This window comes from Schistocerca americana, chromosome 8, assembly GCF_021461395.2.
Source record: "Schistocerca americana isolate TAMUIC-IGC-003095 chromosome 8, iqSchAmer2.1, whole genome shotgun sequence".
NCBI lineage: Eukaryota > Metazoa > Arthropoda > Insecta > Orthoptera > Acrididae > Schistocerca > Schistocerca americana.
In genome coordinates, this window is record NC_060126.1 from 470,440,070 (window position 1) to 470,465,302 (window position 25,233).

The 25,233-nt window shown below is 43.6% G+C and overlaps 1 protein-coding gene across 3 annotated transcripts in view; it reads right to left on the reverse strand.

Moving 5' to 3' along the window:
* The window catches only part of LOC124544836 (fatty acyl-CoA reductase wat-like), a 240,045-nt gene that overhangs the window by 142,584 nt on the left and 72,228 nt on the right, over positions 1-25,233 (reverse strand). For 2 of the 3 annotated variants that reach the window (XM_047123539.1, XM_047123537.1), the window contains exon 2: positions 7,684-7,731. The exons of the other annotated variant lie outside the window; for it this stretch is intronic. The gene's annotated coding sequence lies outside the window, so the exon portion shown is untranslated. The remainder of the gene's footprint in view (positions 1-7,683; positions 7,732-25,233) is intronic. 3 annotated transcript variants of the gene reach the window in all.

The window sequence follows — 25,233 nt, forward strand, 5'->3', positions numbered from 1 at the left end:
GTGGCATGCCCAGTGTCTCGAGTACTCATAGTCCGTGGAACACCACAGTCAAGAGCTGCTGCACGCGCAGGAGTTACGGCTCACACTTGAAGTCACTACGAGTTCAAGAGTGATTGTATGCAAGGCTTATGCAAACACACCAGTTCCTGGCAGCTGCTGTTGTTGTAGTCGGACTGTAAAGGTATGTGATGTAACTATTAGGTTGGTGTGTAAGTTCGTAGCGTCTTAGTTTCGCATGTTGGGTTTCCGGTTGCTGTGGGTGTTCTTATCGATTGTCATTTTTATTTGTAGTTCACTGTTGCTATTTAAGCTGACATATTTTCATTTTTTCGTTTGGAGATAGTGAGCAGAGCTGAGGACGCTAAAAATGGAGTGCCTAGTAGAGAAGTCGGAACATTTCCGTTATATTCTTCTGTTTGAGTTCAACAGAAGGGTAACAGCAGTGGTGGCAGCCGGAAAACTTTGCACCGTTTATGGGGATAATGCCATTGCACAGAGAACGGCAATAAAATGGTTTTCCGTTTAAAGGAGGATCATTTTGACATTAGTGACTCTGCACGTTCAGGAAGACCCTTGCGGTTTGATGAAGATCGTTTAAACGCATTGATACGCAATGATCCACATCACTGTAGGCGAGAACTCGTAAATGAGATGAACTGCCACCACTCCACCTTCGTGCGACATTTGAATGCTATGTGGAAGGTTCAAAAATCGCGTGTATGGGTACCGCATGCCCTAAGCTGGGTGGCCATATGTGTGTTTCTGCTCGCTCGTCATCAGCTGGCTCGGGAGCAACACCGATTCTGCATCGGTATTGGTGACGAAATGCAGGAAGATCTGCAGCGAATAGGCACTTGGTGGAGCGAGTGGCAACTGACCCTTAACATAGACAAATGTGACGTATTGCGGATACGTAGAAAGAAGGATCCTTTATTGTATGATTATATGATAGCGGAACAAACACTGGTAGCTGTTACTTCTGTAAAATATCTGGCAATATGCGTACCAAACGATTTGAAGTGGAATGATCATATAAAATTAATTGTTGGTAAGGCGAGTGCCAGGTTGAGACTCATTGGAAGAGTCCTTAGAAAATGTAGTCCATCAACAAAGGAGGTGGCTTACAAAACACTCGTTCGACCTATACTTGAGTATTGCTCATCGGTGTGGGATCCGCACCAGGTCGGGTTGTCAGAGGAGATAGAGAAGATCCAAAGAAGAGCGGCGCGTTTCATCATAGGGTCATTTGGTAAGCGTGATAGCGTTATGGAGATGTTTAGCAAACTCAAGTGGCAGACTCTGCAAGAGAGGCACTCTGCATCGCGGTGTAGCTTGCTGTCCAGGTTTCGAGAGATATCGAATATATTGTTTACTCCTACCTATACCTCCCGAGGAGATCAATAATATAAAATTAGAGGGATTCGAGCGCGCACGGAGGCTTTCCTGCAGTCGTTCTTCCCGCGTACCATACGTGACTGGAACAGGAAAGGGAGGTAATGATAGCGGCACGCAAAAGGCCCTCCGCCACACGCCGTTAGTTGGCTTGCGGAGTAGAGATGTAAATGTAGATGTAGAGGAGAGATGTCGTCTTTGCGTTAACATAAGGAAAAGAAAGGAATGGCTAAGCCAAACAAAGTAGCAACTTCGTGCATAAAGACCTTCGCGCATCCACAAAAGATAATGTTGTGCATCTAGTGGAACAATGACGGTGTGATGTGCTGTGAACTGATTCCATCACTGCTGAAATTTATTGTCAACAACTGACACGTCGTGCAAATTTTTGGAAATTTGTGGTAAGGTCTTATGGGACCAAACTGCTGAGGTCTTCGGTCCTTAAGCTTACACACTACTTAACCTAACTTAAACTAGCTTGCCGGCCGCGGTGGTCTAGCGGTTCTGGCGCTGCAGTCCGGAACCGCGGGACTGCTACGGTCGCAGGTTCGAATCCTGCCTCGGGCATGGCTGTGTGTGATGTCCTTAGGTTAGTTAGGTTTAAGTAGTTCTAAGTTCTAGGGGACTTATGACCTAAGATGTTGAGTCCCATAGTGCTCAGAGCCATTTGAACCATTTAAGCTAGCTTACGCTAAGGACAACACACACACCCATGCCCGAGAGAGGACTCGAACCTCCGACGGGAGGAACCACGCGAACCGTGCAAGGCGCCTGAGACCGCGCGGCTACCCGCGCGGCTCACCTCTTGCAGTAGTAGTCCAAGAACAGGGACCACAAAGACTGCGTGGAGTGATGCTACTCCATGGTAACGGGTGCCTGCATTCTGCTAGACTGACAAAGAAAGTACTATAAAGGAGTGAGAATGGGAAGTCATTCTGCAGCCACCTTATTTTGCCGATCTTACGCCCTCAGATTTTGACCTTTTCCGCACTCTATCGAACAACGTTGAAGGAACTTTGTTTCCGGATAAAAATGCGCTCCAAACTCAACTCGACGGGTTCTTCACCTCAAAACCACATGATTTCTACAGTCCCTGAATCGGAAAGATACCCCAGCGTTGGCAGACTGTTGTAAATAGTGAAGGAGTATGTATTACTGATGTCTAACGTCTCTGTTATGTGTATCTGTTGTGATTATTAAACACATGGAAAAACTCTACGCCGGCTGTGTGGCCGTGCGGTTCTAGGCGCTTCAGTCTGGAACCGCGTGACCGCTACGGTCGCAGGTTCGAATCCTGCCTCGAGCATGGATGTGTGTGATGTCCTTAGGTTAGTTAGGTTTAAGTAGTTCTAAGTTCTAGGGGACTGATGACCATAGACGTTAAGTCCCATAGTGCTCAGAGCCATTTGAACCATTTTTGAAAAACTCAACGACTTAATGGACCACCCAATACAACAGCGACTGACGTCCTCTTGTCAACGAGAGATCTGAAAGCAATCCAGTGTTCAAACTTACTTTTTATCAAAAAGCGGGTTCTTTGTCAAAACGTTAGCTATTAAGACTCCTCTACAGTCACTAGAAAGGTGTAATTGGAATTGTGAAACGTTCTGTATATCGCAATGCATCAAAGCTGCTGGAGTACTCACCAATCTTTCAGTTTTGGCGTGCCTGGTAATATGTATCGTTAAATAGATAATAGGTCTACACTAATTTCGGATCGCTGTATGGAATGTGCATGTAAAATTTTAAGACATTTTGTTTGTAATGAGACACACAGACAGACGTGTTCAGTGAATGCTCAGCATCGCGTTAAACGCACAATGAGCAGTATTTGTTTGGGCTGGCTCTACCTGTATATATGTTATTAACTGATACTTAATTATAATAAACTGTACCAAGAACCATGTGTTTTGATGGATCTTTAATGTGGCTTTGTTTTCAAACGGCATACTTACGTAATGCGCTAGTTACTTTCCGAAAATTCTACGACCACCAATACGACATTTCCTCTCATTTCATTATGGCAAATCGTACAATTAACGACGGATTTTAGAGAGATACTCAGTCAGCCGACACTTTGATGTAGCATAAATTCGTATATAAAACACACAAAACATGAGCTTAACTGAAAGACAAGCTGGCGCTTCCCTACTTTGTACTGATCAGAAATGGCGTCGTGTGACATAGGTGGCATTCTTCCGACTCATTGGTCTACGTTGAGACACGTGTTCAGAATATCTGACTTGCTAGATATTGCTCTGCACGTTCTGAAAGACTCCACCACTTGCTATTTCCACGCTATGACGCCAGAAACTCGCTACGCTCCACATTGACGCTCGACTGCACGGTCCATGTGCTGACGGCTTTATGCTATTCAGGGTTGGGATCCATATCTAATGGCATCGTCTATGGAACGTTGACCGCTTCTCTTCCGCCAACCAGCCATTGTTGTTGTGGTATTCAATGCCCAGACTGGTTTCAAGCAACTTTCCACGCTACTCTGTGTGATGAAAACCTCTTCATCTTGAAACAGGTCAGTATTGAAGCAAGGGGGATTCTGGTGCACTCTGCATTGTTGCCAGACGTATCTAATATGGCGGCGATGACGTCATCGAAGATGGCGGCGTGTAGACTCGGCAACAGCATATAATCACACCCAAGATAGCAGCCATGACATAATTCAAGATGCTGATTTTGCTGGGAAGTTGGAATTTTGGTGGGAAGATAGGTCAGTTGGGCTACCTCCACTAACCCAAGTTACCCAACCGCCACCTCATCCTAGGAAATGGCAGGGAGGGGACTCAACCTGTGCTAGACGTAAGTCTTTATTATTTTGCATGCACTATTTATTTACACAATTTTAAGCAGTAAAGCCATCCAATGTGTTCACCACAAGGTCTAGACTCCAGCTGACCTAGTACACAATACCACCACCAGAGGGCGCTCTCATCCATGATGTAATCCAAGATGGCGGTAATGACGTCAGCCGATGACGCAAGTACTCTTATCCAAGATGGCAGGAAACAGTGTGCTCACCGCGAGGTTCGGGCCAAGTGCACAGTACCACCACTAGAAGGTGCTGTCATTCATTCTGTGACCTAATCCAAGATGGCGGCCATGACCTCAGCTGATGGCGCAAGTAACATTATCCAAGATGGCGGATTTTGGCAGGAAACAATGTGTTCACCACAAGGTCTGGACCTAGTACACAGTATTGCCACCAGAGAGCAATGTCGTCTGTTCCATGACATAACCCAAGATGACTGTCTGGAGGGGAAAATGACTCAGCCTGTGCTGAGCTGCTGGAGAGAGGAAGGAGTGTACTTTATTTATTTTGGAACAATTTATTTAGGGATGGATTTCAGACAGTATATTTATCACACTGATACAAAACACATGCTCTCACATGCTTGGGGTCACACCACACAGCCCACAGACCTGTAAGCTACTCCTAAATAACGCTATGGAGACATGCAAACAACTCCTAAACTACCGAAATAATTTCAGTTCAGACTTGCAAACTCCTCCTAAATAGTGCAGACATGAAATCAACTTGTAAACTGTCCAAATAACACATAGCACAGCTTACAGACTTGCTCACAAAATAATGCAACAAACATGCAAACAACATGCACAGACACCGCCTGCCTCCCCTATCCACTCAACCACACATGAGACTACCACACATGTTCCCAGAAGCTGAGATGTACCGGCAACTGTCAAACCATGCACAGGTGCCCACAAGCATGAGGTGGCGACATCCCTCTCATATTGACACCTGAGAAACTCCTCTACAAATACGTGACCACCTACACACCATTGCTGACATGACCAGATGGGAGCAAAGTCCTATTTGGAGAGTACAGACGCTCAAAGGGTGCGAGCACGCCAAAATCCGTCATCTTGGATAATGGTACTTGGGTGATCAGCTGAGGTCATGATCACCATCTTGGATTAAGCTGCAGAACAGATGACAGCGCCCTCTGGTGGTGGTACTGTGTACTACTCCTGGACCCTGTGGCAATCGCACTGTTTCCCACCATCTTGGGTAATGGTACTTGCATCATCGGCTGATGTCATGACTGCCATCTTGGGTTATGGTACGGATGAGAGCACCCTCTGGTGGTGGTACTGTGTACTAAGTCAGCTAGAGTCCAGACCTCATGGTGAACACTCTAGACAGCTGTAGAGCATCAAATTGTCTAAATAAATAGTGCATGCAAAATAATAAAAACTAATGTGCGGCACAGGTCAAGTACTCTCCCTGCCATTTCCTAGGACGAGGTGGCAGTCGGGTGACTTAGGTTGGTGGAGGTAGCCCAAGTGCCCTTTCTTACCCACCATTTTCTTGGATTAGTAGAGATAGCCCAATTGACCTACCTTCCCTCTAAAATTCGGAATTTACGCCTATCCCTAGGAAGAGGTGGCGGTTGGATGACATAGGTTGGTGGAGTTAGCCCAATTGACTCATCTTCCCACCATTTTCTTAGGTTAGTAGAGGTGTGTTGCATTGTCCTGATAGAATTTGAACTTGCTGCCATTTTCTGTGGAAGAGGGTTAGGTTAGTGGAGGTAGCTCAAGTTATCTATCTTCCCACCAAGAATCAAACTTCCCGCCAAAATCAGCTATCTTGAACGACGTCATGGCCGACACCTTGGGTGACGGCACGTGCTGTTGCCATGTCTACACGCCGCCATCTTGGATGACGTCATCGCCGTCATTTTGGAAACATCTGACAACAATGGAGAGTGTACCAGAAACTCCCTTGCAACAGTACTCAGGTTTATTGGGAGTTTACTATTTGCATTTCCAGAATTTGTACATACTAAGGATATCTCAAACACTAAGCGACTATTCTGAATTGCTTCTTATTCACGCACAGTCTTTGGTCAGATTAGCTGTGTCGCTGGGTGATGTGCTTTTTTCGTCATCGCTGCTTGGCACTGAAGAATGTGAAAGTTCTATCGTTACATGAGTAGTGAGACAGGAGCCAAGCAGAGGACTCATGGCAGTGTAGATGTATAGTTAAGTGCATCTGTGTTTAAGTAAAATGATATGTATGTACGAATATTGTGAAAGACAGTAAAAAGAATCGATTAGTGATTTAGAATAAAATGTGCTGTAATAAGATTAGAAAAGCATATGTAGAGGAATGAGGGTAATATTTTTTATTTAGTTGCATTGCATTCGCGAGTAGTTTGGTACTAGTGTTGAATGGAACATTCATATCAGGGAACTTAAAATTTTCATTGAAGACTGAGTAATTTTGAGCGTAAAGTATTTTTCTTGTTTATTAATTATTTTTCTGGCATTTGTGAGTGTAAGAGATTGATATCAATGTTACTAGTTGTCAGTGTTAATGACTGTTGTAATATGAATTTCGTACAAGTAATAATACATCAGGTAGTTTAAAAACAAATTGTTAACGAAATATTTCACCTAACGGCCTTGTCCACATCCAAGATCCAAGTGAGTCTCACTCAATGACGTGTGTAAGATAGTTTACTTGTTGTATGGAGGACGACACTAAGCTCTCAGCAACTGTATTTAGAAATTTGCAGCAGGCGCAGAGAGAGCAGCGAATACCAAGCTTCCAAGCAAGTACACTACAAGGTAACATTGCAGGATCAGTTTGCTACATAAATTGTCAACTCACAGGGACCATTTCATGAATAGCATGACTAGGCCGATCATTAACGCACAGGGACCACTTTGTTTAATTAAGGAGATTACTCATGAAGTTCAGCATTTAATCACTTCGCACTTTTTCTGGAAAGATTGTAAAACAGGGCCAAATTCATGTTGTACTCTCGCAGGAAGAAATTTGGTTTCTCTCGCAGTTGCAAAAGCACAAAGTCACCCAAAACGACAGAGAAGTTACAGCCAACCAATCAAGGCAGAACGAGTTCAAAACGAAACGAAAATAAATATTTAAACGAAACTTCGAATCCCCGAACAACTATTGCAACTTACATCCATTGGAACCTGATTTCTGTTTTCATATTATGATATCTCCCTTTCGTCCTATAACCAAACTGTCGATTCCCTCATATTGCAGAATGTGCCCTATCATTTTTCATGTCGCGCATTCGTGTGCACGTACATAGGAACTTGTCTGTCTCAAATACCTGGTGTCACTTCTCAGAGGGCTGGCGTAACAAATCTAAGGGGGCAACTGAAAGTTACGTCTTAATTAGCAAGCCGCCCGTGCTTTAGTGGGTCTCAGTCAGTAAAACGTTTGGCGACAGAAGTGATTCGCTAGGCACAGCGGCGGGCAGACGGAACACTCACTCTTAGCTGCCTCTCGTAGCCGCGCAGTAGACCAACTGGCTCCGAAACCTGGACATAATAGAAAAATGGATATAAAATTCTACAAAACTTTTTCTTTTTACACTCATTGTGTCGCTGATTAAAACTCCAATGTCGGAGTTACAAAATTCAAATTAGTGGATCCAACGTAGCGGATCAAAAACTATAAATTTAACAGATTCTAGTACATAACTGGCCAATAAATTGCTACACCACGAAGATGACGTGCTACAGACGCGAAATTTAACCGACAGGAAGAAGATGCTGTGATATGCAAATGATTAGCTTTTCAGAGCATTCACACAAGGCTGGCGCCGGTGGCGACACCTACAACGTGCTGACATGAGGAAAGTTTTCAACCGATTTCTCATACACAACAGCAGTTGACCGGCAGTCCCTGGTGAAACGTTGTTGTGATGCCTCGTGTAAGGAGGAGAAATGCGTATCATCACTTTTCCGACTTTGATAAAGGTCGCATTGTAGCCTATCGCGATTGCGGTTTATCGTGTCGCGAAATTTCCGTTCGCGTTGGTCGAGATCCAATGACTGTTAGCAGAATATGGAATCGGTGGGTTCAGGAGGGTAGTATGGAAGGCCGTGCTGGATCCAAACGGCCTCGTATCACTAGCAGTCGAAGTGACAGGCATCTTATCCGCATGGTTGTAACGGATTGTTAGCCACGTCTCGATCCCTGAGTCAGCAATTGGGGACGTTTGCAAGACAACAACCATGTGCACGAACAGTTCGACGACGTGTGCAGCAGCATGGACTATCAGCTCGGAGACCATGGCTGCGGTTACCCTTAACGCTGCATCACAGACAGGAGCGCCTGCGATGGTGTACTCAACGACGATCCTGGGTGCACGAATGGCAAAACGTCATTTTTTCGTATGAATCCAGGTTCTGTTTACAGCACCATGATGTTCACATCCGTGTTTAGCGACATCGCGGTGAACGCACATTGGAAGCTTGTGTTCGTAATCGCCATACTGGCGTATCACTCGGCGTGATGGTATGGGGTGCCATTGGTTACACGTCTCGGTCACCTCTTGTTCGCATTGACGGCACTTTGAACAGTGGACGTTACGTTTCAGATGTGTTACGACCCGTGGCTCTACCCTTCATTCGATCCCTGAGAAACCCTACATTTCAGCAGCACAATGCACGACCGCATGTTGCAGGTCCTGTACGGGCCTTTCTGGATACAGAAAATGTTCGACTGCTGCCCTTGCCAGCACATTCTCCAGATGTCTCACCAATTGAAAACGTCTGGTCAATGGTGGCCGAGCAAATGGCTCGTCACAATACGCCAGTCACTACTCTTGATGATCTGTGGTATCGTGTTGAAGCTGCATGGGCAGCTGTACTTGTACACGCCATCCAATCTCTATTTGACTCAATGTCCAGGCGTATCAAGGCCGTTATTACGGCCAGAGCTGGTTGTTGTGGGTACTAATTTCTCAATATCTGTGCTCCCAAATTGCGTTAAAATGTAATCACATGTCAGTTCTAGTATAATATATATGTCCAATGAATACCCATTTATCATCTACACTTCTTCTTGGTGTAGCAATTTTAATGGCCAGTAGCGTAAAACGTCAGGTGTAAAGTATTGTGAGGTCGTCGATAACGAATTAGATGTCGAAATTGCCGTTATCTTATATTTTTCAATCGAAATCATAATGACATTTGTCGCTGTCGTGTTGTCCAGTGGTAGACGGTTCGAAAAGAAAATCTTTTTACCTCAGGTGGCAGCTGTTCATCTTCTTCAATTGTCATTTTCTGGACAATCGAGATGAATGGATTCGAAGATGCCAGAAGCCGATGGAATATGACACGCATCGATTTCTGACGACAATATTTGGGTGTAAAATCTTCTCGGTAACGGCGAGCATCCTTATTCCGAGCTTCGTGCACACGGCGAGAGTTTCTGCTGCTATTCTTTGTGATTTCGAACTCTTAGCTTCACCAGCAAAGTCGCCGGATCTCCCTCAACAGAGAACGTTTGGAACATCATGGGCTGTGGCCTCCAACCACCTCGGGATTTTGACGATAAAACTCGCCAATTGGACAGAATTTGGCACGATATCCCTCAGGAGGACACCTAATACCTTTATCAATCAATTCCAAGCCAAATAACTGCTTCCATAAGGGCCGGAGGTGGAGCAAGACATGCTCAATTTGTGAAGCTCTTTCTCCTGAATAAATCATCCATTTTTTAAGAAGGTTGTAATTATTTGTTTGTCTGTACATGTGCATCTCAATTACCGATTTCCGTTCCATTCGGGTAATTCCTTCGTTCGTCTTAAAGTGAATTTGTCGCATCTTCACTAGCAAGCTCACTTTCGTGAATGATGTTAGTTCTTCATTAACAACGGATCACGCTTATAAATATTCTCCGTAAAATATAATGTTCAGTCCGTATCACATTTCCCTAATGTCATCTACATTGTCACGATAGTGTTATGATAGTACCTGTCACCGTAATTTCCATATTACAAATCCACAAAAGACTGAAGAGTTCCAGTTCGTTAATGAATTCTTCCAATTATTCCACTTCCAGCAGTGGTGTTTAAGACATTATCTCTAACTGTAGCTAATGAACTCTGGAAACTTTCTGGGTGATTCTCATTTTGTAAGGAGTCAGCTGAAACGTCTCCTTTTTCATGTTTTGTACGTTACAAAACAAGACAAGACAGGATGCCGTACCTCATCGTACAGAGATTCTAGTTATCTATTGTGAATCCATAGTACAACTGTCTCTTGAATTACGCCCTAGTTGTCAAACGTATCCTATTTTTACCACAACAAGTTTCACGACAACGTTATCCCATTACCAAATGCTATAAAGCAATTATCAATACAGCGCAGTACTGTGTCTACTGACAGCCATATAAAATATTTATATCGTGCTGTAGTATAACATATCTTAACCCTATAGCGCCCTGCGTGATATATAATATAACAAGTGTAACAGAGTCAAATACTCAGCGAAGTGACACATCGGACAAAAAAGGTCGGGTACGGCCTTTCTGTTATACGTTCCCAGAGTGACGGACAGAATCGGCCGTATATTGAGCAAATACTGCGTATAGATTATTTGTAAACCGACAAAGAAGATCAAAAGGTGTGTCAGGTCGGCAAAGGAGAAAAGGGACCCACTTGCAATGCCTGGATTATACCGCATACCATGGACTTACGGAAAAATTTATATCGGAATGGTTGGACGATCAGTCAACACCAGAGCGGCATTGCAGGTTGGGACAGGTGCGGAAATCAGCCGTGGCAGAGGACGCGCTGTGTTAGGCCGACAACACCGTAATATTCACCGACGCGGAAATTCTGGCTGTAGAGAAGAGCTATCACACCCGCTTCTCCAGAGAAGCTATAGACATACCCAAACGTGAGAACAGCTTCAACAAGAAAGCCTCGAAGTGAACGGATCTTGGATTCCCGTGCTGCAGCGAACGGCCGTTACAGGTATAGTCTGTCTGTAAACTCAAGAGCGAGCAGCGCTTTTGGTGGGGGAAGTGGCCTTTCCCAGAAGAACGCTGTCACCGGCCTACAGGGGCACCCAAAATCTGTTGCCTGTTATCGGCCTAGCGGTGTAGATCGGCGTGCAGTGATATACGTCGTTTCTGTTCGTGGGATCTTAGTTGCCAGTGTCAGTGAGTTAACTTTGTATACTTACTGATGTACTTCGATATCCGGAAGCGATGGATAACCGTCTAGCATTGCAAGAGAATATGCAGAATACGAGAGGCGGCCCAAAAAGAATTGTTGGCTAATATTACCAGTCCCAATGAAAGGGCTGCAATCTATGCAAACGTCAGCCTAATTAAAGGGCTGCAATCTATGCAAACGTCAGCCTCACCCAATAGGACACATAAGTAAGGAACAGAAAAATAAGTCGCATGGTTTGCTGGAATCGCCACGAAGGAAAACTAATAATTTTGGGAGGAAACCCATCGTTGTCGACAGTTTCAAAATCAGGTAAAAACTTTGATGCTTGTGGAACACTAAATCTGTTTCTCGGTCACTATTCACCTGATTCCAAGACATATTGCTTAAGACATGTGCGCAATAGCTATTCTAAACACTGCTGAAATTTCCTTCGAAACATGTACAGCGATTCTGGACTTCTAAGCGAAAAGATTGACATTCGAGGTGCGTTCACATATTCATTTTTATTTTTTGGTAAGAAGTTTATTTGATAATCTACAGCAGTGTTATCCTCTTAAAAATATTTCCCAATACATGCTATACACTTATGCCAGTGCTTTTTCCAATTCCCGAAACACTTTAGGAGCTGTTTCTTCGGGACAGTTTATACGTCTCTTAACTGAGCATTTTCAATCTCATCCACGCTTATAAAACCGCTGTTCTTTAAGGCCTGCTTTGAAATGTTTATACCACTTGTCTGCCCTTGGTTTCCCCATAACAGGCTCACCAAAGGCAATATTTACCATTTCTAAAAATTTCATACACTTTATTCCATTCTTATAACAAAATTTAATACAGATTCTCTAATTTATTTTTATACAAAACAAATAATCGTTGATGCTACCAAAACACATGTAACCTTTCTGACTACTGACAACAGAGTAAATATCCAATATGCATAACATTGTGTCACTGAGGCATGTTTAAAAAGACAGTGACAAAAAAGTAGTGCAAATCGGACTAATACTACACACAAAACTATAAATTTCTGCTTACTTTTTAAACACTCTTTGTGTTGCAAGAATTGTTAAGTTTCAATGCAGTCCTTCAGAGAAAACTTCTACCTTTTAGTAGAAACACAAAATAAGAACAAGCCTTAAATTCTACAGACTGATTGCATTATATGGGGTTCGTTTTACGAATAGCAATAGAGGAACATACATTCACATGAACAAGCATTCGATTCTATGTTTGTAGTATAATTCTGACTTCCGTTCTTATGTTAATAATATTTACACTATAATGTTGTGTTTCGGAAGAAGGTATCGTTTTTTCTACTCCTTATGGTCTTAATACATTTGTCTAAAAATTAACGCTGCCGGGCCGTATATGTACACGGCGTCGCCACAGATTTAAAGCGCGCGCCGCGGGTGGGCCGGTACTACGTTGTGAAACAGCCTGTAGAAGCGCCCTGTGACGTAGCTGGGTTGGCAGAGTGGGGACTCGCTCGCTCGCTCTTCTGTTTACCGACAGACTAAGCGAACCGCACCGGAAATGACCGCGAAAAAGCCCTTGGACGTTGGCGTGGCCGGTACACTAACCTGTGGCTGTGAGCTGGACTCCAGTCCACCACCAGCAGTGGAGGGGGGAGCATGGCAATGCAAGCGACGTGTGCCGGCAGAACGTCAGAAACATCATCAAACAAACGTCGGCCGAAGAACCCGAGACAGAAGTCAATAGGCAGTTTGTCAACAAGTGGCCACGAAAGCCTTAACAAGTTTGTACGGGAACAAATGTTAGGCACGTACCTGAGAATAAGACTTGTTCAAAAGCCTAACCTGCTACTGGGAGACCGACGTGGTCCGCCCACTGATTTGTAATGTTACGTGACGAAACAGACTTTAGAAATTTTTGAGCGTCTTTCACTTCGAAAATAAATTATTAGGAGCTGATAAAACGAAAAGGTAATGATAAGCTCCGGAATATTCAACCACGGCTGAATAAATTCAGAAAAAATTGTTTGAAAGAACTTATAGAAGAACACCACAGTGTCGACGAAGTAATGATTGCCTTGAGAGGCAGAAGCACCTTAAAACAGTTTATGCAAAACAAATCTGTAGGTTCGGGGTTCAAGATTTGAGATAGGGCAGTAGCTGCTGGTCACTTATATGACTTTGACATGTATCGGGGTACAGCGGGAAAAAAATGTAAAAAGGGAGAGAAAAGCAGGGAAAGGGCCCGCATATGAAGCATTCGTAAAATTAAGTGACTCGTTGCCAGAAAACCACAGTTTCAAGGCATATGGCGACAACTTTTCTTACGAGCAATGTACTTGTTCAGTATCTGTTGAAAAGAGTATGTTTCATTGGATCAGTGCGAGCAAATAGGCTCAAAGTTTGTGACCTGCCCAACGAAAACGACATGAAGAACGAAGGACGAGTACCAGTAGCAAGCCTAGTATACCACACAGAGCGATTCATTGTAGTGAGAAGGTACGACAACAAAGCTGTTAGTCTGCTGCCGCTGGTGTTGAGCACCAGGATAAGGCAAACAGGTGGGACAAATCACAAAGAGAATATGTGCAAATCCCAAGACCAGCTGTTATCCCAGCTTACAACGCCTATATGGTTGGTGTTGATCTGATGGACATGCTACCATCACTATACAAACACCACATAAAATGAAGGAGAAGGTATTTATACATCTTCTGGTACGTTATTACAGTTGAGGTAGTCAACAGTTGGCTCAAGTACCATAAGGACAGCAAGTTTCTTCAAGCAGAAATTGTGGGTGCACTAGTTGTGAAAGAGAAAGAGGAACCAAATTGAGAACGCCCAAATAATGATGACATGTCGAAAAAGAAGAGGAGGGCTACCACAACAGTTCTGTCAGTTGTAGACTGCCAGAAAGACGAGTATGAGCATTGGCCTGTGAGCAATGAAACAAGGGGATGAGACAAGATATGTATCAAGATGTAATCATATGTTTTATGTGAGAAATGTGGTGTGTTTTTGTGCTTAAGTAAAGACAGAAATTGTTTCAGAAGATTTCACACATAAAGACTGACAGATTGAGTTGGCTAGTAATTTCATTTGCATTTTTTCTGTTTTATCGTGAAAAGGAACGAAAAGTTTTGCATAATGTACTTTTTAGTGAACCAGCTACTGTTTTGCAGCATATATCAACGTTACAGTGCAGAACTGAGATATATATGGTGACTTGCTGCTGTATGACAATGATCAGTCATGGACTTCATTCTATAGGTATTAATTACAATTAAATGCATTTAAAAGTAATCTAGTATTAACTGATCTACTAAAGGGACTGACTACATTACGCTTGTCCGTCCTCTTTTGGAGTACTGCTGTGTGGTGTGGGATCCTTACCAGATCGAGTTAACAGAGTACATCAAGAAAGTTCATATAAGGGAAGCACGTTGTGTATTATCGAGAAATAGGGGAAAGAGTGTCACGGACATGATGCACGATTGAAACAAAGGCAATTGTTGCTGATGGAAATTGTCACGAAATTTCAATCGCCAAATTTCTCCTCCGAAAGCGGAAATATTTTGTTGACGGCGACCAGTAATGTTCATCAGGATAAAAAAAAGGGAAATTAGAGCTTGCATGGAAAGATGTAGATGTTCGTTTTTTCCGCGTGCTATTAGAGAGTGGGATAGATAATTATTGTGCAGGTGGTTCGTTGAACCCTCTGCCAGGCACTCAAGTGTGATTTATATCCAATTAGATGTAGATTTACATGAATGTATTCATTCTTCAACACAGAATTCCTTATAAATGAGAATGAAAGAGATATTGCAACTAGAACCTATAAATCAAATTAAATAAAAACCTTAACACATCCTTCCTTGAATGTTTTATACTGTCTATTTTCCAGTATGACAAATATGTCACATTAAAATTTTAGGGCGGAAAGATTCAATAATAAGAGGCTTTTGGCGAAATAAAAATTTTTGGAACTGTGGGGAATGGTGTCAGGCATTAAAGGGTTAAAACTTCTATGCTATTAGGCACCGTCAAATGTAAAAACCCAGCAGCAAACATGCATTATCAAACATAAAACTCTTCCTTGGACATCTCTTAATTGTCGTGTTTCATTCTCAAGGCTAAGTTGTAAGCTAAAGACAGCCGCTTTCACATATCAAACATAGTATTTTCCCGCAACGTATCTGTCGCAGTCGCCAACGATGCTACTGACGGCCATAAAGTCTACGAACGTTATACGTCAAGTCCTAGTAAATCCTAAAAACAAATTCTTCACCTGTGTTGCAACACGTGCATCCATATTTAATGACAATTCGAAAACATTGAACCTAATGCCGCTACTTGTAAAAATATCACACGTTTGACAACTGGTGCGTAACATTCTCAATAGTGGTAAGACAGACCCCTCATACTGGTATCTGTCTCTGGTACCATCGCTTAACTCACTCTTAATCTTCTAAAAGGAAAGGGAAAAAGCAGACAATACCGCAGATCTTATGACGAAAATGAATAATAAAATATCTTTTGCTTAGAGACAGATTGTTTTCACCATCGGCCGTCCCAAACTACAGATCTGCCCGAACAGCGGATGCAGTGTAGTAGTACTTAGCGACAATTTACACAACATAGATTCTTTGAATTTCTTTTCTCGAATTTACAAAGTACACAATGCTAGTCATTCACTCTTCCGTTGTAACAGCGTGCGAATTGCCTCCTCAAACGTTGGGCGCTCATGCTATGAAATCGTGAACAACACGGACGCTGTCGCCCTGTTTATTGAATGGTTAGTGTGCTGCCGCTTTGTGGCAGGGACATAGCATTTTCAATTTTGGCTTCCGGAAAACGTTTATTCTCAGTGATTAGTAGCCTCACTGACGTCACCATCCACCTTCATGCTAGCAGCTCCACGTATACTGACTTGCGTATCTTGTCAGCATTTCACATCTCGCAATTCCTTAGTGTGTTCGGGTAAATCAAAAAAGTCCCTATACCAGCATACTGTGAACCTTTCCATGACAGATACGAAAGTAACCCTGGACGTTACTCTGAAACTACTGTAATTCTCTCCTTTAACTTAAAAGTTTACTGTCAAATCTGTTAAAATCTCATTGTACCGTTCATATGCGAACGAAATTGACCAGCCAATCAGACTACGATTCATCACATGCCAACGAGAGTGTTTAATCAAAATAATAACATTTACAATAATTAAGAGGTTAAAATACTGCTGTGCAAGGTAGACTCCTGGAAATTGAAATAAGAACACCGTGAATTCATTGTCCCAGAAAGGGGAAACTTTATTGACACATTCCTGGGGTCAGATACATCACATGATCACACTGACAGAACCACAGGCACATAGACACAGGCAACAGAGCATGCACAATGTCGGCACTAGTACAGTGTATATCCACCTTTCGCAGCAATGCAGGCTGCTATTCTCCCATGGAGACGATCGTAGAGATGCTGGATGTAGTCCTGTGGAACGGCTTGCCATGCCATTTCCACCTGGCGCCTCAGTTGGACCAGCGTGAGACGACGCTTCATCCAGTCCCAAACATGCTCAATGGGGGACAGATTCGGAGATCTTGCTGGCCAGGGTAGTTGACTTACACCTTCTAGAGCACGTTGGGTGGCACGGGATACATGCGGACGTGCATTGTCCTGTTGGAACAGCAAGTTCCCTTGCCAGTCTAGGAATGGTAGAACGATGGGTTCGATGACGGTTTGGATGTACCGTGCACTATTCAGTGTCCCCTCGACGATCACCAGTGGTGTACGGCCAGTGTAGGAGATCGCTCCCCACACCATGATGCCGGGTGTTGGCCCTGTGTGCCTCGGTCGTATGCAGTCCTGATTGTGGCGCTCACCTGCACGGCGCCAAACACGCATACGACCATCATTGGCACCAAGGCAGAAGCGACTCTCATCGCTGAAGACGACACGTCTCCATTCGTCCCTCCATTCACGCCTGTCGCGACACCACTGGAGGCGGGCTGCACGATGTTGGGGCGTGAGCGGAAGACGGCCTAACGGTGTGCGGGACCGTAGCCCAGCTTCATGGAGACGGTTGCGAATGGTCCTCGCCGATACCCCAGGAGCAACAGTGTCCCTAATTTGCTGGGAAGTGGCGGTGCGGTCCCCTACGGCACTGCGTAGGATCCTACGGTCTTGGCGTGCATCCGTGCGTCGCTGCGGTCCGGTCCCAGGTCGACGGGCACGTGCACCTTCCGCCGACCACTGACGACAACATCGATGTACTGTGGAGACCTCACGCCCCACGTGTTGAGCAATTCGGCGGTACGTCCACCCGGCCTCCCGCATGCCCACTATACGCCCTCGCTCAAAGTCCGTCAACTGCATATACGGTTCACGTCCACGCTGTCGCGGCATGCTACCAGTGTTAAAGACTGCGATGGAGCTCCGTATGCCACGGCAAACTGGCTGACACTGACGGCGGCGGTGCATAAATGCTGCGCAGCTAGCGCCATTCGACGGCCAACACCGCGGTTCCTGGTGTGTCCGCTGTGCCGTGCGTGTGATCATTGCTTGTACAGCCCTCTCGCAGTGTCCGGAGCAAGTATGGTGGGTCTGACACACCGGTGTCAATGTGTTCTTTTTTGCATTTCCAGGAGTGAATAAGAATGGGCAGTTGGAACTGCATTGTTGATCCGATGATGATATTACGGGAGATGTCACAAATCATGACTCCATCAAAAGTTTGAAAATGAAAGCAGCAAGATGCACTTTTATTATGTCGAGTTGACAGTTGGGAGGGGGGGGGGGGGTTGGTTTGGGGGAGGAGACCAAACTGCGTGGTCATCGGTCTCACAGGATTATGGAAGAATGGGGAAGCACGTCGGCCGCGCCTTTTCAAAGGAACCATATCGGCATTTGCCTGAAGCGATTTAGGGAAAACACGGAAAACCTAAATCAGAAATGGCCGGACGCGGGACTGAACCGTTGTCCTCCTGAATGCGAGTCCAGTGTGTTAACCATTGCGTCAAGTTGATGGTTATAGCAGTACACACAGAGGTGACAAAACGTAATAACACAGCGATCTGCTCATATACAGATGGTGGTAATATCGCGTACACAAGGTATCAAGTGGCTGTGCATTGGCGGAGCTGTATTTGTACTCAGGTAATTTGTGTGGAAAGGTTTTCAACATGATTATGCCCTCAAAATAGGATTTAACAGATTCTGAACTAGGAATGAGTTGAAGCTAGACGCGTGGGACATTCCATGTCGGAAATCGTTACGGAATTCAGTATTCCGACATCCACGGTGTCAAGAGTGTATCGAGAATACCGAATTTCAGGCGTTACTTCTCACCACGGACAACTCAGTGGCCGACGGCCTTCACTTAACGACCGAGAGCAGCGGCGCTTTCATTGAATTGTCAGTACTAACAGACAAGCAACACTGTGTGAAACCACCGCAGAAATTGACGTGGAACGTAAGACGAACGTATCTCAGGTTACCTTCCATTCTGAAAGTGGGTGCACTCAGCGACTGTTATGTGGCTTGTAAATTATAGAGTGCAGCAATCACTCGTCCATTTCTTGGATTTTACTACGCAAATCCAGATTTCGGCTAGTGGTTAGCCATTCTCAATGCACTACTTTCTATTCTCGAGGCATGTAAGTCCCTGTTGTTCGGGCGTCCGACGTCCGACGCCCGAACAACAGGGATCGAGAATAGAAAATAGTGCATTGAGAATGGCTAGACATTAACCGAAATCTGGATTTTCGTAATAAAATCTGAAATAGGACGACTGATTGCTGCACTCTACAATTTAAAAAACGAACGTATCTGTTAGGACAGTGCGGCAAAATTTGGCCTTAATGCTTAATGAGTTATGGCAGGAGGCGACCGAAGCGAGTGTCTCTGCTAACTGCAGGACATCGCCTGCAGCGCATGTTCCAGGGCTCGTGACAATACCGATTGGATCCTAGGCGACTGGAAAGCCGTGTTCTGGCCAGATGAGTACCGGTTTCAATTGGTAAAAGCTGATGGAATCTTGGAGTGTGGCGCAGACCCCACGAAGCCATCGATCGAAGCTGTCAACTAGGCACTGTGCAAGCTGGTGGTGACTCCGTAGTGGTGTGGGATGTGTTTGCATGGAATGATTGGGCCGTCTGCCCAACTGAACGGATTACTCACTAGAAATTGTAACGTTCGGCTCCTTGGAGACCATTTACAGACACTCATGGACTTTACGTTCCCGTAGCAGTGGTCCGTGTAACCGGAACACAACTGTTCAGGAATGGTTTGAAGATTATTCTGGACAATTCGAGCGAATAATTCGGCCACCCCGATTGCCCGACGTGAATCCTATCGAACACTTATGGGACATAGCCGATATGTCAGTTTGTGCACAATATCCTACACCGGCAAAACTTTCACGATTATTGACGGCTATAGAGGCAGTGTGGCTCAGTATTTCTGGAGCGGTTTCCAGCGACTTGTTGACTCCATGCCAGGTATAGGTGCTTCATTGGGTTCGGCGAAAGGAGACCCGTAACGATAACAGGAGGTATCAAAAATAGCTCTGAGCACTATGGGACTTAACTTCTAAGTTCATCAGTCCCCTAGAACTCAGAACTACTTAAACCTAACTAACCTAAGGACATCACACACATCCATGCCCGAGGCAGGATTCGAACCTGCGACCGTAGCGGTCGCGCGGTTCCAGACTGTAGCGCCTTTAACCGCTTGGCCACCCTGACCGCCACAGGAGGTATCCCGTAACTTTTTTACCTCAGTGTAGTGTTTTCTCTGACTAAACTACATCTGTTGTCATCTAGAAGATCAGTATGAGTACAGCAATGCTTTTGAACACATGGTACTATCTGAGGTGGTGATGAACTGATACGCCCAGTCAGCTGTGGGGGACCTACAGTTTAGCGTGTTGTCACAACCAGCTTAGCATGTGTCATGAATACGAATTATTTCGCGGCTTGACTTATGTGAAAGAGGAAAGAAAAGATACTTGGATCAGAGTATGCTATAAACTACACTACTCGCCATTAAAATTGCTACACCAAGAAGAAATGTAGATGATAAACGGGTATTCATTGGACAAATATATTATACTAGAGCTGACATGTGATACATTTTCACGCAATTTGGGTGCATAGATCCTGAGAAACCAGTACCCAGAACAACCACCTCTGGCCGTAATAACGGCCTTGATACGCCTTGGCATTGAGTCAGACAGAGCTTGGATGGCGAGTACAGGTACAGCTGCCCATGCAGCTTCAACACGAGACCACAGTGCATCAAGAGTAGTGACTGGCGTATTGTGACGAACCAGTTGCTCGGCCACCATTGACCAGACGTTTTCAATTGGTGAGAGATCTGCAGAATGTGCAGACCAGGGCAGCAGTCGAACATTTTCTGTATTCAGAAAGGCTCGTACAGGACCTGTAACATGCGACCGTGCATTATCCTACTTAAATAAAAGGTTTCGCAGGGATCGAATGAAGGGTAGAGCCACGGGTCGTAACACATCTGAAATGTAACGTCCACTGTTCAAAGTGCAGTCAATGCGAACAAGAGGTGACCGAGACGTGTAACCAATGGCATCCCATACCATCACGTCGGGTGATACGCCAGTATGGCGATGACGATACACGCTTCCAATGTGCGTTCACCGCGATGTCGCCAAACACGGATGCGACCATCATGATGCTGTAAACAGAAACTGGGTTCATCCGAAAAAATGACGTTTTGCCATTCGTGCACCCAGGTTCGCCGTTGAGTACACCATCGCAGGCGCTCCTGTCCATGATGCAGCGTCAAGGATAACCGCAGGCGTGGTCTCCGAGCTGATAGTCCATGAAGCTGCAAACGTCGTCGAACTGTTCGTGCACATGGTTGTTGTCTTGCAAACGTCCCCATCTGTTGACTCAGGGATCGAGACGTGGCTGCACGATCTATTACAGCCATGCAGATAAGATGCCTGTCATCTCGGCTGTTAGTGATACGAGGCCGTTGGGATCCAGCACGGCATTCCGTGTTACCCCCCTGAAACCACCGATTCCATATTCTGCTAACAGTCATTGGATCTCGACCAACGCGAGCAGCAATGTCGCGATACGATAAACCACAATCGCGATAGGCTACAATCCGACCTTTATCAAAGTCGGAAACGTGATGGTACGCATTTCTCCTCCTTACACGAGGCGTTACAACAACGTTTCACCAGGCAACGCCAGTCAACTGCTGTTTGTGTATAAGAAATCGTATGGGAACTTTCCTGATGTCAGCACGTTATAGGTATCGCCACCGGTGCCAACCTTTTGTGAATGCTCTGAAAATCTAATGATTTGCATATCACAGCACGTCCTCCATATCGGTTAAATTTCTCGTCAGTATCTCATCATCTTCGTGGTGTAACAACGTTTCACCAGGCAACGCCGGTCAACTGCTGCTTGTGTATAAGAAGTCGTATGGGAACTTTTCTGATGTCAGCACGTTATAGGTATCGCCACCGGTGCCAACCATGTGTGAATGCTCTGAAAATCTAATGATTTGCATATCACAGCACGTCCTCCATGTCGGTTAAATTTCTCGTCAGTATCTCATCATCTTCGTGGTGTAGCAATTTTAATGGCCAGTAGTGTATTTTATCTGCGAGTGCGACAGTTACTAATGTCCTAAGAAGCCGAAGTCGGTTCGTGATCACACAGAAATCGTTTCGGAACAAAAAAGAAAATATATTTACGTCTGTGATTATCAACAAAATTGTCAGGGGAGCAGAACATAATATGAGGTCGATGTGTTTCGTTCATCCCTAGGTTGTTTATTAATAGCGAACAGCGTCTGTACTGAAAAGGCCAAGTCTGCATAAAACATGCCATCAATGTATAATCCTTTAAGGTCATTCAGACACCGTTCCTGAATACTTCTTTTACTTGTAAATGAGACACCCTACGTTGCTATTCCAGAAATAAGACAATAATTTCTTCCCCCCCCCCCCCCCCCCCCAGCGTATGAAAATGGCACCTCTGTCCGTCAGGTAATGAACAATGGCAAGAAAGAGACGTCAGTGCCCTTAACTAGCTGCAAACAAGATTCACCGGGTTAACGCACGTGCATAGACAATAGCGCTTTCTTGGAAACGACATATGCCGCCATACGACAGCTTCAGGACTTCACATAAGCAATCAGAATTTCATAAGGGACTTGCTAATAGCTGTTTACAGACGGCTGCTGTGCTAGATAAGAGGCAGCAGATGTGTGTTCACGTGAACAGAAACATCGTCATGATAGGTTGTCGACTTTCTCGGGCAATATTCCAGGATTATTAGATTACATTAGATTTACTTTCATTCAAATTGATCCGTCATAAGGAGGTCCTCCAGGATGTGGAACATGTCAGAAAAACAACAATACATGACAAATATTTACAACTCAAACAAATAAGCTAATGTACCATTCCACAGGTCCCAAGTGGAATGATTGTCATTTTTTAATGAACACTATATGAAAGAATCATTTTACAAATATTAATGCACTGAATTTAAAATAAAAAAGTCTTATTTATTTATTTATAAGGTAATAAAAGTGTAATACAACTACTATAATACTTATTTACAATGAACACATTACTGCATTATTATGGCTCAGAAGAAGTAATGAAGCAAACAAAAAATTGATTCAGGAGTGGAATTAACGTTTAGGGTGGAAGAATATTAACGACAAGATTCGCTGGTGATATTGTTATCATTAGTGGAAGCGAGAAAGAACTACGGGACATACTGTTCGAAATGAACACCCTAATGAGCACAGAATATAGAGTAAACTGAAGAAAGACGAAGGTGATGAGAAGTAGCAGAGATGAGATTAGTGATGGAATTTACATGAAAATTGGGGAACACGATGTAGATGAAGGTAAGGAATTTTCCTATCTCAGAAGCGAGGAGAGCGTAAAAAGCAAACTAGCACAGGCATGAAGGGCCTTTCTAGTTTCCAATGTACGCTTCAAATTAAAAGACGAAATTTTGAGAATGTACGTCTGGAGCACAGTATTGTATGGCGGTGAAACTTGAACTGTGGGAAAACCAGAACAGACGTGAATCGAAGCGTTTGAAAGGTGGTGCTAAAGAATAATGTTGAAAATTAGGTAGACTGAATAAGACGAGAAATGAGAAGGTTCTCCGCAGAACTGGCGAGAAAAGGAACATATGTAAGACACTGCAAGAACAAGAGACAGGATAATAGAACATCTTTTGAGACATCAAGAAATAACTTCCACAGTACTCGAGGTAGCTGTTGAGGGTGATACTGTAGGGGATGACGGAGACTGGTATAATCCAACGAAGAACGAGTGGCGCTCTGAGAGGAAGGAGAAGTCATGGCATGTAGCATGAAACCAGTCTGATGACTGATAAAAATAATGTAATTTAAGAATTGAAACTGTTGCATTCCTGGTTGCAGTTCACGTCTTGTGAAATGTTCATTAATCAGTTATACATAACGATGCTTGAATGGAATTATTTATTATGATTTTACATTTTACATTTATCTTTACGAATCATGAAATTATTCTAGATAAACGTACGTATTATGGTATGAGTGGGACAGCACACAAATAGTTTAATTCATATTTAACTCGAAGAAAACAGAAGGCTGAAATTAATAGTAAAGGTAGTCTACAAAAATCAGCAGAGTCCTCTAACTGGGGAGGTATCAAGAACTGGTCCCACAGGATTAAGTCCTGGGTCCCTTATTGTTCTTAATACCTTATTAATTATTTCCCACTCTATATTAATGAAGATGCAAAGCTAGTTCGTTTCGCTGATGATACAAGTATAGTAATCACACTCAACAAACAAGAATTAACGGAGGAAACTGTAAATTATGGCTTTCAGAAAATTATTAAGTGGTTCTCTGCAAATCGACTCTCACTAAATTTTGAGAAAACACAGTATATACTCGTACAGTTCTGTACAGAAAATGGCATAACACCATTGCTAAATAAGATTTTGAACAGGAGTCTGTTGCTAAGGCAGAATATTCAAAATTACTGGGTGTATGCATTGATGGGTAATTCAATTGGAAGGAACTCATTGATGATCTGGTTCGATGTTTGAGTTCAGCTGTTTATGCAATTAGGGTTATTGCAAATTTTGGTGAAAAAGATATCAATGAATTAGCCTACTAAGCCTACTTCCATTCACGGCTTTCATATTGCATCATATTTTGGGGTAATTCATCATTAAGAGAACAATTATTCATTACACAAAAGCGTGTAATCAGAATAATAGCAAGAGCCCCCCCACCCCAAGACCATCTTGCTGACATTTATTTAAGGAACTAGGGATATTCACAGTACTTCCACAATACATACATTCACTTATGAAATTTCTTATTAATAACCTATTCCAATTCAAAAATAACAGCTAAGTGAATAGCTAAAACACTCTAAGAAAGGACGATCTTCGCTATTATGGATCAAATCTGACTTTGGCACGGAAAGGGATGAATTGTGCTGCCACAAAAGTCTTTGGTTATTTGCTAAATAGCATTAAAAGATTGACAGGTAGCCAACCAGCATTTAAAAACGAATTAAAAGAATTTCTGAATGATAACTACGCTTGCTCAATAGCCGAATTTTTAGATATGAAGTAGTAATTGTAAAAAAAATAAAAAAAATAAAAAAATATCTTTATTATATCGTGTAAATAAACCATATGTTAAACTAAAATGTTCCACATCATTACGGAAAGTCGTATTCATGATTTGTGGAGCAAGTATTAATATAAAGTAATGTAATGCAATGACATTTCCTTGATTCTGTCACCCTGCCAATATCAGTTTTATGTCTATGACCTCCACTATTACCTAAGAGCCC